Source organism: Trichosurus vulpecula, chromosome 6 (assembly GCF_011100635.1).
Source record: "Trichosurus vulpecula isolate mTriVul1 chromosome 6, mTriVul1.pri, whole genome shotgun sequence".
In the NCBI taxonomy this organism is placed as follows: domain Eukaryota; kingdom Metazoa; phylum Chordata; class Mammalia; order Diprotodontia; family Phalangeridae; genus Trichosurus; species Trichosurus vulpecula.
Genome location: NC_050578.1, coordinates 42,330,145 through 42,335,135, shown reverse-complemented (window position 1 = coordinate 42,335,135; position 4,991 = coordinate 42,330,145). Strand labels below are relative to the sequence as shown.

Below are 4,991 nucleotides of genomic sequence, written 5' to 3'. Positions count from 1 at the left end.
TCTGATGGTCCTAGAAATATTTTAAACTCTACATGACCAACTGAAATTATTATCTTTTTTCTCTATACCTGCTGACTTCACTATTTCCATCTGTGGAAATGGCATTCATTCAGTCTCTTCCATTCATGACTTACAGTTATTTTTAACTCTAACTTCTCCCTCACCTACCATATCCAGCAAGTTACTATAAATTCCTTCTTCAAGGATCTTTCACATAAATTTCCTCTTTTCTATTCCCACTGCCCCTACTGCAGTGCACGTCCTCATTATCACCATGGCAGTTGGACTATTGCAATAACCTTCCTACAAATCTTTTGCCTCTCCTCTCGTCCACTCCAATCTGACCTTCTTATGTCAACAAGAATAATCTTTCTTATATTTAGTTTTGATCATGGTATTATTCTTCTCAAAGATCTTTAATAACAACTCACTGCCTACCAAAGTTTAAAGCCCCCTACAGCTTGGTACCACCCTACCTTCCCAGCCGCTTTGCCATGCCTCCACACCAAGGGCTAAATATGCTGTGATCAATTTGTATTTTCTAGAGCTTGAGAGGGGTTCATGTAGGCCTCGACACACACACACACACACACACACACACACGAGTATTTAAAAAATGCAATAGACATTTGCCACATACCTAGCCAATTTAACCAAAATAGGCAACTACACTAAAAAATTCAAAACAAAACCCACCACCACCAAGAAATTCTGGGTAGCTTCCTACTGGTCACATTAAAGGAAGGAATGCATCTTGGGAGAAGGAAGACAATGATTCTGATTTCTATACTTAACTTTTGCAATTGCTAAGATTAATTTGCCTGGTGGGGGTCCCTAAAAAACAGAGTAGCAGGTCAGACCCACACTGGTTTTGAGAAACTCTCTAAAATGGATATGAATTTCCACAAGGAAATTATACAGAATATAAGAACTTTCTAATCAAAAGTCATTGTGAGGCTTCTGACAGTCCTTCCCTGTAGTGAGCAGGCAGTCAATTAAAAATAATAATAAATAAAGCCTACAGGTACTAGTTAGATGAGATTGTTTAATATTTCAAAAAGCTTGGTGTCTGAGGGAAGCAATCTCCTACTAAAAAAAATTTTATATAGAAGGTTCTGAATACAGATAGACCAGACATAAGGAAGAAAATCTGATAAGCTTTTTTTCTCCCTAAATTGTTTTCTAGGTGCATGAGGGTTCTCCCTTTGTAAAAAGAACTGTAGGAAAAAAAGAGAAAAAATCTCTGGGCTGTAAGCTACAGGACAGACTTTGGGATCTGTTCTTTCTCTGATGGGAAAGATAAAATACCTTAACTGAAGACTCCAGCCCAAGCCAGAAACTAGAAAGGAAGAGATACTCTACAAACAAATGCTTAAGGAAGCTTTTCTTGACAGTGATCAAAGAAACAGGAAAGCATCAGTAAGCCACAGCAGCATAAGATGAGCAGAGGGCAACATCTGACAAAAAAACTATATATCCTAAGCTTTTTAGATCAGAGGTGTCAAGCACATTTTGTTGTGATCTACACAAAGACTTCATTGTAGTTAATGAAGCAGATGATGATGTTTTTCTGGAACTTCCTTGCTTTCTCTATAATCCAGCAAATGTTGGCTATTTGGTCTCTAGTTCTTCTGGTAATTCTTGGTTCACATATTGCTGAAGCCTAGCTTGCAGAATCTTAAGCATAACCTTGTTGGTGTGTGAAAGAAGCACAATTGTTTGGTAATTTGAACATTGCCTTCCTTTAGGACTGGGATGTAAATGATCTTTTACAATCTGGTGCTCATTGTTGAGTTTTTTTTAAATATGCTGGCATATATAGTGCAATACTTTTACAGCATAATCTTTAATGATTTTAAATACCTCAGCTGGCATTCTGTTACCTCCACTAACATTACTGTTAGCATTGCTCCCTAAGACCCACTTGACTTCTCCAGGATGTTCAGCTGTAGATTGGTAACCATAGCATAGTGCTTATCAGTGATGTTAAGAGCTTTCTTGTACAGCTCTTTTGTGTATTCTTGCCACCTCTTCTTAATCTCTTCTTCTGTTAAGTCCCTACCATTTTTGTCCTTTATCATGCCTGTTTTCGCATGAAATATTTTCTTGATATCTCTAATTTTTTGAAGAGAGCTCTTATCTTTCCCATTTTTATTGTTTTCATTATTTTTTATATTACTTATTTGGAAAAACCTTTTTATCTCTCCTTTTTCTTCTCTGGAATTCTGCATTCAGTTGGGTATATCTTTCCCTTTCTCCTCTCCCTTTGCTTCTTTCCTCAGCTATTTATAGAACCCCATCAAACATCAGTTTTTCTTTCTTGATCTTTTTATCCTTCTCCTTTAGAGTGCTTTTTGTTGTTGTCTCCAGTACAATATTTTGAACCTCTGTCCATAGTTCTTCAGACACTCTATCAGATCTAATCCTTTAAATCTTTTTATCGCCTTCACTTCATATTCACAAATGCTATTTACATCATGCCTCTATGGTCTGATTGCTTTCCATGCTTTCTTCAATTTAAGTCTGAATTTTGCAATAAGAAGGTCACGATCAAGCCACAGTCAGCTCCACATCTTGTTTTAACTGACTGTATACAGCTTTTCCACCTTCGGCTTCAAAATATATGATCAGTCTGATTTTATTGACCATATGGTGATGTTCGTGTGTAGAGTTGTCTTTTGGGTTATTGAAAAAGAATGTTTGTTATGACTGACAAGTTGTCTTGACAAAACTCTATTAGTCTCTGCCTTGCTTCATGTTGTACTCCAAGGCCACATTTGCCTGTTACACCGATTACTTTTTGATTTCCTACTTTATGAATGTGACATTTTTTGAGTGTTATTTCTTGAAGATGTAGGTCTTCATAGAACTGATCGACTTTGGCTTCTTTGGAGCATAGATTTGTATTACTGTGATGTTTAATGGTTTGCCTTGGATTTGAATAGATTTCAATTGGTAATTTTTGAGATTATACCCCAGTACTGCTTTTCTCATCCTTTTATCGACTATGAGGTCTACTCCATTTCTCCTAAGGGTTTCTTGCTCAAAGTAATTTAGGTAGTAATCACCCAAATTAAATTCACATATTCCCATCCATTTAAGTTCACTGACACCCAAGGTGTTGATTTTTAATCTTTCCATCTCCTATTGGACTCCATCCAGCTTACCTTGGTTCATAGATCTTACATTCCAGGTTTCTATGCAATATTGATCTTTAAGCATCAGACTTACCTTTCATCACCAGATACATCTGCAGCTGAATTTCCTTTTGGTTTTGGCCCAGTCACTTCATTAGTACTGGAGCTACTTGTAGTTGTCCTCCACTTTTCCCTAGTAGTATATCGGACACCTTTTGATTTGAGGGGCTCATCTTTAGATGTCATCTCTTTTCTCATTTTACTACTGTCCATGAGGTTCTTTTGGCATTGCCTTGACTTGCCATTTCCTTTTCCAGTGGAAATCACCTTTTGTCAGAACTCTCCACTATGACCTGTCCTTCTTGAGTAACCCTGCACGGTATAGTACCTAGTTTCATTGAGCTACTCAAGCCCCTGTACCAAGACAAAAGTAGCAAACCTCCCAAGTGTGTCTCAAGTCAAATTAAAATGTAAATAGGAAATGCTTGACAAAATAGAAATAAAATCAAATATAGATAATGTTAATTTGTGGTTTTCTAAGTCAATATGTGGCCCAGAGGGACACATATTTTATTTCAGTTTGACACCACTGGGGTAGACATTCCGTGATTGTGTGCCAATTGAGACCAACATGGAGTAGATCCAATAGGAATAATATGATTATCATCAGAAGACAGGTATAACCTTGTGGAAGCATTATTAGTTGCCCCTCCACTCATATGCCTTGCAAACACATTTCCCATATATATGAGCTTCTCAACACATCCTTCTAATCACATTTATTCCCTATGTATGTATCTCTGTTTGTGTGTTTCCTACTTTCAGCCTCATTTTTCACTGACATTGTGTGTATTTGTGGGAGAGTGCACCCCAGATTTATTGGGGAATTGTACTGTTACATTTTTTACTATGCTAAGATATATGTGTATATACAAATGTATTTATACATATGCGTATATATGCATATATACATATACACAGACATGTATACATGGATATGTGCATTTATGTATATGTATATATGTGTACGTGTATGCATACATATGTATGTATATATACACATACATAAGCATACATACACATGTCCATATCCATATATGTATATATGCATACATATATGTATATATACATATAATCTATACATGTATGTGTATATGTACACATATACACATGACCACACACATATAACCATGCATACATACATATATACGCATATACATACATATAACCATACATACATATACACACATATAACCATACATACACGTGTGTGTTTGTGCATGTATGTATGTGTGTATGCACATGCGTACCACATATGCATGCATACATATACATAACTATATACATAAATACACACATACATGCATGCACACACCTATATATACATATATAGATATATACGTGCATATATGCATATGTACATATACATTCATTCACACACATGTATGTGTGAATGTATGTATGTGTGTGTACGTATACACACACACACATATGTATAAAATACAAAAATGTTTGTGTCGATGCTCATGAGTACAAGGGAATCTAGAGTAGCTATTAGCTGGAGGTTCCACTTGGGAGCTGTTGGGATGCTTTCTTGTGCTACAGAGCAAATCACTCAAGATCCTACATAATATAGCCTGGATGAGTAGAGCTATATTACACAGATAACTTTCAGTCTCCACTTCATATATAGCCTATAGTTTATAGGTACATTCTGTTCAAGGATTTTTGTTCATAGTAGAGAGGCTAAGAAAATAGGCTGATAAAATGAGCATTCAATCACATAGGCTACAAGCGGTACAAGCAATAATGCTCGTATACCTGAACCAAGGAGTTATTTCAAGGGATTTATAT

The 4,991-nt window shown here is 36.2% G+C and overlaps 1 pseudogene; it reads right to left on the bottom strand.

Annotated features, from left to right (window-relative positions):
- Positions 1-2,483: 2,483 nt before the first annotated feature.
- On the bottom strand, positions 2,484-3,410 carry LOC118854597 (annotated as a pseudogene).
- Positions 3,411-4,991: the final 1,581 nt, after the last annotated feature.